Below are 13,935 nucleotides of genomic sequence, written 5' to 3'. Positions count from 1 at the left end.
GTCTCTTTGCCTGGGTGAACTGGGTGAATTAAAATGTCTAGCAATAGAAGATGGCTCTGTGGCCTGCTGGTGGATGAAGATATTACCAATGATTTGGGGAGAGAAAGAATCCCAAAAGTGCTGGAGCCTTTAAAGGTTTGGATGTTTAGATTCACAGCCTACGTTTTGGGTAGTTGTCTTCAGTGGGCCAGGCCTCCCTATAGCTTGAGTGTCTTCCGGTGCATTACTGTCCACTTACATTTCACGCTGGTGACAGGAGATAATCCAGCTATCTCTACAACTGCCAAACATCATGGGGACATGGAATGCAGGGGGGAAAGGGCATCTCCTATTGTTTGTTTTAAACAGTACTTTTCGCAAATCCATAGATTTTGAGCTATTCTGCATTTTATAATCTATACTTGTCATAGTGTTCCCTCCTTGTTTGCTATATTTTTATGGCAGTTTGGAAGTGCTATAAACCCTCATGTTGCAAAACACCATCTCTAAATAATGGAGGTTAGGAGGAAAGTTTTCCTGGGGTAAGACTATCCTATAACTGCCCATTGCAAGGTTTCTTGCGCCTTCTTCTGAAGCATCTGGAACTGGCCACTGTAAGAGACTAGACATCCACTTAGTCCTGTATCTTGTTATGGTAACTCCTATGTTTTTATAAACTCAATGACATACTTTCTATACAAGCATGGCAGCCGATATCAAGCACAGTGCCCCAGGGGTTGGTCCTGGGGCTAGTTTTATTCAACATCTTCATTAATGATCTGGATGATGGGATGGATTGCACCCTCAGCAAGTTCGCGGATGACACTAGTGGGAGAGGTAGATATGCTGGAGAGTAGGGATATATTCCAGAGTAACCTAGACAAATTGGAGGATTGGGCCAAAAGAAATCTGATAAGGTTCAACAAGGACAAGTGCAGAGTCCTGCACTTAGGACAGAATAATCCCATGCACTGCTACGGGCTGGGGACAGACTGGCTAAGCAGCAGTTCTGCAGAAAAGGACCTCGGAATTACAGTGGATGAGAAGCTGGATATGAGTCAACTGTGTGCCCTTGTTGCCAAAAAGGCTAATGGCATAGCGGGCTGCATTAGTAGGAACATTTCTAGCATATCAAGGGAAGTGATTATTTCCCTCTATTCGGTACTGGTGAGGCCACTTCTGGAGTACTGCGTCCAGTTTTGGGCTCCGACTACAGAAAGGATGTGGACAAATTGGAGAGAGCCCAGAGGAGGGCAATGAAAATGATTAGGGGGCTGGGGCATGTGATTTATGAGGGGAGGCTGAGGGAACTGGGATTATTTAGTCTGAAGAGGAGAAGAGTGAGGAGGGATTTGATAGCAGCCTTCAACTACCTGAAAGGGGGTTCCAAAGAGGATGGAGCTAGGCTGTTCCCAGTGGTGACAGATGACAGAACAAGGATTAATGGTCTCAAGTTGCAGCGGGGGAGGTCTAGGTTGGATGTTAGGAAACATTATTTCACTAGGAGGGTGGTGAAGCACTGGAATGAATTACCTAGGGAGGTGGTGGAATCTCCGTCCTTAGTGGTTTTTAAAGCCCGGTTTGACAAAGCCCTGGCTGGGATGATTTAGTGGGTGTTGGTCCTGCTTTGAGCAGAGGGTTGGACTAGATGACCTCCTGAGGTTTCTTCCAATCCTAATCTTCTATGATTCTGTCTATTTTTTCCATTATGTATTTACTATATTTTTGGTGATTGGTTTATTTTGAGTACCCTGTGTAACTGTTGGAAAGCATTGTTCTCAGTTCTAACATAGTGGATTTGTTTTGTCCCTTTCATTAATGCTCTCTATAGTTGCATCGTAGCTACTGAAGAATATATAGACTTTCCACCCTGCTTTAAATTCAATAGGTGTAGCTATTGAATGAGTAGTGTAGTCTTAATTTATTATCTGATACCAGAACGTGAAATAACAAGCAGAGAGAAGAGAGACTTTCAAAGCATGAAATTAAAACCTTTGGGCTATGACTTAACTTACTATTTTCTTTCTCATTTTGTTGCCATCAATACCTTAATTCTGATCTTGATCCTCTGGGATATGCTAGGTCATGATCTTGGGCCCACTTGCATTTTGTGTTAGTGTTGTTTTTCTGCATTATAATATGTGCAGTGCTAGGAAGTGGAGTCCCTGATTTATTGGCTATCCCTGCTAACGTGTATGCTATTGATGACTCGCTGAGGTCAATAATTCCTGTCCAATGTCCAGCCCCAGATGTCATTTAACTCACTCAAGGGTTAGTGTTGATTAAACAGAAATGTCACGCCTTGGTGCTAAATGATAAAAGCCAAATGATCCTCTCTGTTTCCATGAGGAGAAGGGATGAAAATCCAGTAGATCCAAGTAAGGGAGCAGCATAAAAGGAGGGAGAACTGGCCGTGTGATATCCCTCTTCACTGCCTGTGAGTCAGGAACCCTACTGAGCTGTGAAGGATCATAAATTATTTCTATAGTAATCCTCTATCTTCAAGAACTTATTTTCCCCCCCTTCCGACACCTATAATTCAACAAGCCAAAAATGTAGCTCTCTTAACATGCTATCAATTTGGGAGTTAGAGAGGCAGGATGGTCTTGTGATTAAAAAGCTCAGGAGATCTGTCTTCCATTCCTCGCTCTGCTGCTCTTTGTTGAAATAGGGCCAGTCACTTCCCCACTCTGCCTCAGTTCTGTTATGTTCACGGCTCAGGAACAGAAGTTGGATAAAAAACTCTGTGGAAGGTTGCAACTTCACACATCACTTTTTTATTTCTTAGAATTCAAATCTGGAATATGCAAGAACTGAAAACGGGGAGAGAAAGCAGGCTGCTCCCTAAGCTAGCTATTTACCCTGACTTCTGAGGTTATGTCTACATTGCAGTAAAACGCCCACAGCTGGCCTGTGTCAGCTGACTCGGGCTGCAGGTCTATAAATTTTCAGTGTAGATGTTTGGGCTGGAGCCAGGACTCTGGGACACCGTGAGAGGGTCCCAGAGCCTGTGCTCCATCCCAAGCCTGAACACCTACAGGGCAATTTTAAAGCCCCACAATATGAGCCAGATGACACAGGCCAGCCCCAGATGTTTTTATTGCAGTGCAGATATACCCTGAAAGACCCAGCTCTCTCAATTCCCTACAGAGCCCCCTAGGCTGCAAGCAGGACTAGAAAACCACTGCAAATTTAAAGAGAGCTTATAATTTTAACACAGTTCCCAATACACAAACTGAATTCACCATCACTAAAATGGGGATTATGCTTGCGTTCGCCCAGCTCTTTGTGTATCATGTCTATTTAGACTGCAAGTTCTTGGTTCAAGGAGCGTCTTTTACTATGAGTATGTGCAATATGCATTGTCATCCTAGACTGTGACCTCCCATAGGAGCTATAGTGATTTATTTTGTGAGGCAGGTAACTTCTGTTTGTACATTATCTACTGTATATGAGGTACTTCTAAAGTGCTTATTATCTTGGCATAAAAATGCCAGACACAACTATGACCAAAAATACAAAAAAGGGGATTTGCTTCCTTATGCTTATTCTTCTTTCTCCCTAGAGGAGAAGATTGACTGACTGGCCCCAAGCGTTTCAGATAAATGGTTATTTTTAAAATATACATTAATCTCGCAATTTACATGAGAACTTGTTTTCTTTATTCCACCTCCCCCACTCCCTTCAGTTATCACTAAGGAAGTGTATGCATTCTCACAACTGCATGAGTAGGATAAATGTAAAATGTCTAGTTTTAAGGTTATGGTTTTGAAAAGTGGCCAGTGATTTCTGGGGTGCCCGATGAGATACTTAAATGGACTTGATTTTCAAAGGTTGGGTGAGTAGCACTTTGTGGGATTCAGGCCGCTCTCAGGTGTCTCAGATTGGACACTTTAAATGGTCAGTTACTTTTGATAATTTGGACCTAAACCTATACTAGTTACCAGTAAGAAATTGAATATAATATTAAATCAACCCTATCTAGCCTTGTCAATTCCAGTTGGCTCATGTAATATGATATAAAAGGGCACAAGACAAATTAGATTTTAATTCCTAGGCACAATAAAGCCTTAAGATTCAGATTTAACTGTGAAGTCCTTACAGGTTTGAGCCCCAACTCTTACATTGTGGGCCAAAATCTGATCTCCTTTATCCCAATATAATTCTGGAATTCCAAGGCAATGCTTCCTCTGGCTAGGTCTGGCAGATGGGCCGCCTGCCTCTGGACATGGCAGTGCTGCCTGTTAGCTCTGGTGGTGATGGAGGCTCCTGGTTGACCTTGTCTGTAACCATGGCTGCCCTGGACAGCGAGGAGTTGAGGCAGACCATGTGTGAGTGGCTAGGAAGTGCTGCATTTCTGTTCTCTGGCTTCTGGATGGGGTGGGCCCGAGCTGCAGCTGCTTGAACTATGGTTCTTTTTCAAGTGCTGTCCCTGTGTGTGCTCCACTCCAGGTGAAGGTGCGTCCTGGCGCCGTTGATCAGAGATCTTCGGTAGCAGTGCCTAGTTGGAACGCACACTCTCAGCTGCTGTCTTGCGTCATCGTTAGGGTCTGCCTGAGACGTACGTCCACACCCCCCTCAGTTCCTTCTCAACCGTCCTCGGCTGAAGACTGGACTCGGGGCAGTACTTATCTCTTCCCTGGTTACTGTAGGAAATAAGTAGAGAAAAATAGTTAGCTAGCCATTTCCCAGTTCTCCCTTTCCTTTAGTGTAGTTTGTTAGTGTCAAAAAAAAAAAAAAAGTTCCTCTCTTTTTTTCTCAAGTTAGTCTCTTGTGGAGACTTCCCCGGCCACTCATACTTTCATTATGCTGCAGTCGCCAGGCTTTAAGAAATGTGGCTCCTGCAAGGAGTCTATGCCGCAGTCGGACGGGCACTCACTCTGCGTTAAATGTCTTGGCAAGACACATGTCCCTGTGAAGTGTCTCCACCAAACCAATTTAAAAACTAGAGCTCGCCGTGACAGAGACTTGCGGCTAAAAATGCTTCTCATGGAGAAAGCTCTGCAGCCGTTTACGGAGAAGGGCAGTAAAGCCTCTCCCTCATGCTCCCCTGCCGGTCAGAACTGACCGGGAGCCCGGCCCCACCCTCTCCCGCGAAGAGGCAGGAAGCACTAATGTCTCCTCTGAGACACTCAAAAGGGTAAAGGATCTCCTGCAAGGTCTTTACCCTTGGTGCTGTCAGTGCCAAGAGCAGGCAACTCTGACGGCCCCAGCACTTCAGCAGCAACTCTCACAGGGTGCAAAAGCAGGGACCCGACTTCCTGCAGGGGGAAGCTCTCTGCAACACCGGTCCTGCCGGCACCGACAATGGACCCAGTGCTGGCAACGTGTTCCACCCCAGTGCTGACCAGAACATCGGCACTGAGCCTGCCTACCACCCCCGGAGCAGATTCAGACCCCCCCTGTGGGGCTCTAACAAATGTTTCACAGGTTCTACAAAAGTGAAAATTAAAATCACTCCGGGCTGCTGCTCACACTCCATGCTCTACAGCACACCAGCCTAGGGAGCAGCAACAATTCCTGCATCAGTAGGATATCACTGTGGCCCCTGAGCCTGACTCTCTGCTCCTAGACAGGGAGCACTCGCTGTTTGAACAGCATCTCTCACCACCTCACCTGGCTACTTTCACTGATAGTAAGAACAACACACAGCAGGCAGAGTTCTCCCCACCTGAGTTTTCCCCTCCACCAGAGCCATACGTACCCCAAGACATAGCACATCATAAGAATAGTCTCAGTTTCCCTACTTTGTGCCCCGGTGGCCAGGACCCAACTTTTCCTACCCAGTTCCCTGGCCTCAGTGGTACCCATGGTCTGCTCCTGCCACGTCTACTGGACTGCAAGCTCGTCCTATGCCTATATCCCCAGCTCCGTCAAGATGTGGAGCTCCTGAACCCCCTCCTGAAGAGGTGGGCTATGAACCCTTCCTGGATTTACCGGCTCCTGCCTCGCCATCAGCCGCAGAAGTCACTCTCATGCCTCCTCCTCCACAGAACGTGGACGACTTTAAGCAATTCAAGGAACTTTTCAAGAGACTGGCACTCAGCCAGGATATCCCTTTGGAGGAAGTCCAGGAGAAACAACGTAGACTCCTCAAAATCCTCCTACCCTCTGCACCCCTCAAAGATTGCACTACCCATAAATAAAGCTCTCCTAGAACCAGCTGATACTCTCTGGCAGACCTCTGCCTCCATCCCACCAACATGAAAGAAAGCTGAACGTAAGTACTACATGCCCGTGAGGGATGTCAATTTCTTATTTTCCCATCCACAACCCAATTCTCTTGTGGTGGATGCAGCAACGCAGAGAGCAAAGCAGCCACACCACCAGCCCCGCTCCGCAGGACAAGGACCTCAAACACCTTGACCTCCTGGGCTGCAAGGTTTATACCTCTTCTACTCTACAATTTAGAATTGCAAATTATTCGGCCCTCCTTGCAAGCTATGACTACAACAACTACAATGAGCTCTTTGATTTTGCATCCCATATCCTGGAGGACAGGAGAGCGGACTTCAAGTCAGTCCTCATTGAGGGTCAGTTGGTGTCTAGGATGACATTACAAGTGTCCATGGACATGTATGATACAGCAGCCCGCGCCACTGCAATGGTGATGCGCAGATCTTCCTGGCTCTCGGCATCTGGTATCCCCAAAGATTTGCAGACCAAAGTGGAGGATCTTCCCTTTGATTAAGACACATTTTTTTTTTTTCAAAAAACCACCGATGAAGTCCTTCATGCTATGAAAGACTCTAGGGCCACTTTGCATACCCATCCATCCCCAGAAGACCACGGTATCGACCTTATCAGAGGCCCTGCGCACAACAATATCCCCAACCCCAGTCCAGACCGTATAACACTGGGAGAAACCACAACAGACCTCCTAGGTGCAGCAAAACCGGGTGCAACCAACGACTTCCCACCCATCGGGTAATAAACAACAATTTTGAAGTGCTGGTCGGGGGTCTGTGCAACCACCCCTTGACTCCGCCGCCTATTTGCCCATTTGGCTACTGCCTCCAGGCTTTCTACGATGTCTGACAACAGATCACGCAGGACCACTGGATCCTGGAAATAGTTCAGTCCGGTTACTCCATCCCTTTCCCCTTCCCCGTCCTTCTTCAGGGACCCCTCTCACGAGCACCTTCTCCGTGTGCAGGGGGCTCATCTTCTCCACCTAGGTGCAGTCGCACATGTACTGACGCAACATTGGGGGAAAAGGGTTCTACTCCCACTACTTTCTGACCCAAAAGAAAGGCAGGGGGTGGGGATGGAGACCTATTTTAGACCTACACCGACTGAATTAGTTTGTACGTGTACAAAAATTCAAGATGGTCACATTGGGCACAATAATATCCACACTGGAACAAGGGAACTGATTCACAGCCCTCGACCTACAAGATGACTTTCCATATATCCATTCATTCAGCACACAGACGCTTCCTGCAATTCACACTCTGACACAACTGCCTTATCAAAGCCAGCTCCTACGCCGAGATGTTAAAAGTGACAAGCTTTACCATCTCCCTTTTCCACAGTCCTAGGCTTGCAAATAAATTTCCAGAAATCCACCCTAATACCTACACAGCAGATAGAGTTCATTAGAGCTCACCTGGGCTCGATTTGAACCAGAGCCTTGCTTCCACACAACAGATTCCTCATTATTCCACATCTCATAGGCACGATCTCTGTTCGCCCCAGAATACAGGGCACGGATCTGCCTTCAGCTTCTTGGTCACATGGCAGCCACCACCTTCGTGGTCAAATTCACCAGGCTGCACATGAGATGCCTTCAGGGTTGGCTCAACTCCAACTACAAACCCAACGGACACAGTTTCTGCATAACACTGACTCCGCCACCGTACGTATTGACCTCCCTACATTGGTGGACAAAACCAGAGAACCTATGCATGGGTGTTCCCTTCCATCCACGCTCCCCAGTACTCAGGCTTACCACAGACACTTCCCTGATAGGTTGGGGAGCGCACCTAGGTGACCACAAGGCGCAGGGCCGCTGGACCCTATCAGAGATGCATCTGCACATCCATCTCACACTCAGCAGACACTTCTCCAAGGAACACAAATGGGAATTACATCCCATGATACTCTGACAGCTCTAGTCCCACTGGGGTACTCCGTCGATAGACCTGTTTTGCCACACCTCAAAACCGCAAATGCCATCTATTTCACTCCAGAGCAGGACTCGGAAACACATCTCTAGGGGATGTGTTCCTCATTCTTTGGAACAACTCCCTCATGTACGCTTTTTCACAGATTCCACTGATACACAGGCTCACAGAGAACAAGCTCTACGCAAGCTCACAGAGAACAAGGCCCGGGTCATACTTAGTGTCTGTTTGGCCCAGACAGACATGCGTAACAGGTAAGGATGCCATGTCCATCCATCCTCCAAGGGCTCTTCCCCCGACAGACCAGATCTCCTCTCCCAGAACCGCGGTCGGCTTCTTCATCCGCAGCTCCAGAAACTCCATTGACGGCGTGGTTCCTTCGTGGTTTCAATCCATGAATTAGCCAGCTTGGAACAGATCCAGCACATCCTCCTGCATGGGAGAAGGGACTCCACTCATAAGGCTTACCTGCAAAAGTGGTAATGCTTCTCCACCTGGTGCTTCCACAGCCACCTGACACCCCAGACTGCAACCCGCCCTGACATCTTCGACTATCTTTTCAAACTAAAACAGGACAGGCTTTCGCTCAGTTCTATCAGAGTACATCTCACGGCCCTTACTGCCTTCCATCACACTCTGGATGGTGTCAAGTTTCCTTCCCCACTCTGAACTCTAGGGTACAGATGTGAGGACCTGCATGAAAACCTCCTAAGCTTACTTTCACCAGCTTATGTTAAAACTTCCCCAAGGTACAAATTAATTCTATCCTTTGACCCTGGATTTCCACTGCCACCACTAAACTTTTTAACTGGGTTTACTGGGAAACGTAGTTTGGACACATCTTTCCCCCCAAAATCCTCCCAACCCTTGCACCCCACTTCCTGAGGAAGGTTTGGTTAAAAATCCTCACCAATTTGCATAGGTGACCACAGACCCAAACCCTTGGATCTGAGAACAATGAAAAAGCATTCAGTTTTCTTACAAGAAGACTTTTAATAGAAGTAAAGGAATCACCTCTGTAAAATCAGGATGGTAGATACCTTACAGGGTAATTAGATTCAAAACATAGAGAATCCCTCTAGGCAAAACCTTAAGTTACAAAAAAGGTACACAGACAGGAATAGTCATTCTATTCAGCACAGTTCTTTTCTCAGCCATTTAAAGAAATCATAATCTAACACATACCTAGCTAGATTACTTACTAAAAGTTCTAAGACTCCATTCCTGTTCTATCCCCAGCAAAAGCAGCATACAGACAGACACAGACCCTTTGTTTCTCTCCCTCCTCCCAGCTTTTGAAAGTATCTTGTCTCCTCATTGGTCATTTTGGTCAGGTGCCAGCAAGGTTACCTTTAGCTTCTTAACCCTTTACAGGTGAGAGGATTTTCCCTCTGGCCAGGAGGGATTTTAAAGGGGTTTACCCTTCCCTTTATATTTATGACAGATGGCTATTCACTTTTCGCTCACCCCACCATGAAATGCTTCTTCACAGGTCTGCAACATCTCTACCCTGAGATTCATTCACCAGTAGCCTCCTGGATTCTCAACCTAGTTGTCCGCACTCTTATGAAACCCCCTTTTGAGTCCCTGGCTACCTCATCCCTGCTCCACATGTCTATGAAAGTGGCTTTCTTGGTTGCCATAATGTCAACGAGAAGGGTTGGTGAAATAAGCCCTCTGATGGCCTATCCTCTAAACACCATTTTCTCTAAAGACAAGGTTACTATGCAACTCCCACCCCAAATTCCTCCCCAAGGTGGTGTCTACATTCCACCTTAACCAGCCAATACACTTACCTGTATTCCATCCCAAGCCTCACACAACTCCCCAGTGCTACTAAAGAGAAAGTTACTCACCTTGCAGTAACTGAGGTTCTTCGAGATGTGTGTCCCTGTGGGTGCTCCACTCCAGGTGATGGTGCATCCCGGCGTTGTTGATCGGAGATCTTCGGTAGCAGTGCCTGGTTGGGATGCACGCGCTCAGCTGCTGTCTCATGGCATCATTAGGGTCTGCATGAGCGCATGCATCCCGCAACCCCCTCAGTTCCTTCTCTACCTTAAAGTTGTCTGATTAGTACTCCAAAGTAGAGGGGAGGAGGGTGGGTAGTGGAGCACCTTACCTATTCAATAGGAAGTTCTGAGTCCTAACAGACCACTCTCCATTGGCATGGCTTCATAGAACGAAAGAAGCTAATTCCAGACTGCTACCCTTTAGCAAAGTTCTGCAAGAATATGATATGGAAGCTGTACATATTAAAGGCACAGAAAATGTGGTGGCAGATGAAATGTTCAGGCAAGAGGGTTCCAAGCTGACACCTACAGATTAGCCAGTGGCTAACCTTATAATGTCAAGGTAAGGGGTGAGGTGTGATCAGGGACCTCATGAGGCCAACTGGCATAGAGGTTTACAGGCATCCCCTGGGTTATATATATATGCAAAATAATTCACTACAAGATGGCAAGTGAGTCTCTACCGAGAGCTAGTAACCCACTGATCATCATAATCATTGCAAAATGAATGTACAGATAACCCCTTAAATATTGTGTCTATCGTGAAAATTACATTCCTAAGGTAGCCAAGTAGGCAGGTGGTGACCTGTCTTGTACAGGTTCTTTTCAAGCAGGACATAACAGGTACTTATCTCCCGGTCCGGTCACGTGTGTGTTGGGCATTGTGTCTCACAATGGGTGCCTGTTTGCATACTGAGCCAAATGCTAATCAAGGGATTGTGAAATCTTTGAGAAGAAATAAACAGCCAGATACATCCTATTTACGAGTAAAGGTGATGGATTGTTGGCATATAGCCGGGGGTGCAGAGGTGCACCCTGGATCTGTAACTGAGACCAGGTGACAACATGACTCGTCCCATGAATGGATGATCACAGCCAAATCTGGCTGTGAAGTGCTGGAATTCTGCTCTAGGAGACATGAAAGTATCTAGTTAAGTATATCTAAGTTCTGGAATGCCTGTTCTGATTTTATTTTATATGTAACCATTTTGTTTCCTGTACTTCTACTTGCTATCACCTGAATCTCTATACTTTGGTAAACATTTTTTTTTTTACTTTCACTATAAACATATCTAAGTGCTGTGTGTTAAGCAGAGCGGCGATCTGAGGTGTAACTGGTAAGCTCTCTGTCTCTTTGGAAGCAGTGAATCTATGAACACTGTGAGTGTCCAGTGGACCAGGGTCTGGAACCACCAGGGAGATGCTCAGAGGGCTCAAGAGTTGGAATGTGACTTCTCTAACCTGGGGACGCTGGGGGGAGTGGGACAGGGGCGGGGGCTGAGTAGGCCTAGAAGGAAGTGCTTGTGGTTGGGGGGGGGGGTAGGGGTTTGGGGAGCTGACCCATGGCAGGCACAGACAAAGGTCCCTCATGCTATGGCCAAGGGGTAGCAAGGGGCCTAACTGGCCTGGGTTCCCCTGAGGGGCCTCATGACTGGTCTCAGTTGTAAGTGTATCTTTTTCCACTATTGGTCAAATCAAAATGCCAGAATTCATAACCCCTCATACCATGGCAAGAGGGGTCCTGCAGAGGCCCAGAAAATACCTCCCATAAAAATCTTCATAGTATCTGTATACCAGCTACCACCCCGTTATTTTGGTGGGAAGGAGTTAAGGAGCACACTTCTTACCTGAGAGACCCTCTGATTCATGATTTCATTATCTTGTCCTGCCCCTAGTTTGAGTTCTCTGGTTGATTATCCAATTCTAACTAAAAGCAAGGAGTAAGTAATGCCTCCTGTGAATCAAGGACTGGACAGTTCTCTCATGATCATAATAGGGATCTGGGCTGTCCTCGCAGAACCACACATCCTACACAGGGCGATTTTTAAAACTGTTTCCCAGGGTTGTTAGCAGAACAAGTTCTCTGCTGAGAGCATTGACTGTCCTTAGGGAAGTTAGTGGATATGATGATTAAAGCTATCTCAGAAATCAAACTTTCTTTGATTTCAAGGTTATGCTGTGAATGTGGTGGTGGGGTTATGACAGGTTTGGCAAGAGTCCAACTATTCTAAGGGAAGTATTAACCCTGAGTGTGTCTCGTTAATATCTGCTAATCAGAAGAGGGTGCTTAGCATCTCTTCTGATCCAGATCCACGTAATGGCTCGGGTGTCAGATTTACACCCATCAGTACTGAGCCTGGTACGTCCCCAAAAGGTGATGACAACTCCCAAACCATTCTTGCTATTCCCTCCCATACCTCTGAGGTTAGTAGGCAGCCTTAGGAGTCTCCACATGTTGCTTTATCCTCTCAACCCAGTCCAATTGAAACCACCCCGATTTAAGAATAAGAAATTTCTAAGCACCTTTGACCTGTGGCTCTTGTTTTTAAAACCTCTCTAGGGAAAAGGTTGCATCACAGGCCCATTTGCAATGTCCTATATATGTATTGCTAGAGTTTTATTCTTTTCCCAGTAACTAAACTCTAAAGATAAAAAAGGCTCTCTTATATCGGATCATGAGAGAGTTAAAGGTGGCGTTTAAAGATGGGTGGGTGGGTAAGAAAACCTGGAGTGAGAGAGCTCTTCTAAGCTATAGAGGCCATTCAATAGAAAAAGTCAAAAGGAAACAGCTTATGAACATACGGCCAGAAAGAATCTCTAATCCTTTTAACAACAAAATAAATTACCAGACCACCCAAGCAACTCTTGCTGGACTGTTTAGGTGAAACCAAACAGCCTGGTCTGAAACCCTCTTGCTCAAGACCCAAAAGCCACCCAGAGGACTGAAGACCACCATATTCAGAGAATTAGGCCTAATCATAAAGACAATAGGGCAGTTTTTCATGGCAAATTTTCAGTTGAGGCAGTAGGAAAGGAAGGTGAATTGACTCGATGGGCCTGATGGGGATTCCAGTAAAACTTGTATCAAATCTGTCTTGTGGAATACTGCTGGCTATAAAAAAGTAAATCCTGAGATTTGGCTTTCTGGAATTATTTAGCTCAATTTGATTTCATCCAAGAAACGTGCCTTTCCAAGGATGAGTCTGTTTATTTACAAGACTTTGAATTTTTTTTAGAGAGGGATGCTAAGCATGCAAACAGGTAGACTCAAAGGTGGTTTGGCCCCTCTTGTTCCCACTAAATTAAAGTAATAGCATGTTAACATCTGGCAATCCCTACTTTCAGGCCAGGAGCTGAGAATTTAAAGAAAAACACCAAATATTTACAGACAGAGATGGCAACACTGTGGACATCAGGTACATTTTTAAGAACCTTTGCCTCGTTTTCAGGACTTTAAGTTGGAAGTGCTTTTTAAAAGAATATATATTGCCAAGTGTCCCCACATTTGAAAACCCCATTAAAAGGGTTAATCATAGCTACCAAGAGCTTAGTAAGATTCAGAAAAGGACTAGACATGGATATTGATAAAATGTATCCACTGTTCTCCTGACAATTGTAAGGGATATAAACCCTCATGTTTCAAGGCATAAACCAACCATGAACTGTTGGGTACTCGTAGGAAGCCTTTCCTATGAGGAGACTATTCTCTGTGGTCCACGTCAGATTTTGTTGCATCTGCTTCTGAAGCATCTTGTACTGGCTGCTGTTAGTAGGAGGTCAAGTTAGACAACTGGTCTGATCAATATGGCAATTCTATGATTTTAAAATAAAATGTTCTAAATCAGACCAGTAGAAACCAAAATGCTGGATCTGAAAAATCCCGTTTAGGCAGAAGTTAACGTCCAGTTGCTAACTTGGTAGCTGGGTCTCAACAGTTGCCCTAAACAACATATCCATACCAAATCCAGTCACTGCCAAGCTTGAAGAAAGTTGATAGCAGGGCCTTCATCGAACTTTGAAACTCAGGCCGATTGCTAAAG

The sequence above is a fragment of the Natator depressus genome, chromosome 2 (genome assembly GCF_965152275.1).
Source record: "Natator depressus isolate rNatDep1 chromosome 2, rNatDep2.hap1, whole genome shotgun sequence".
Lineage (NCBI taxonomy): Eukaryota > Metazoa > Chordata > Testudines > Cheloniidae > Natator > Natator depressus.
The sequence above is the reverse complement of the archived record's forward strand: the minus strand, read 5'-3'. Positions refer to the sequence as shown.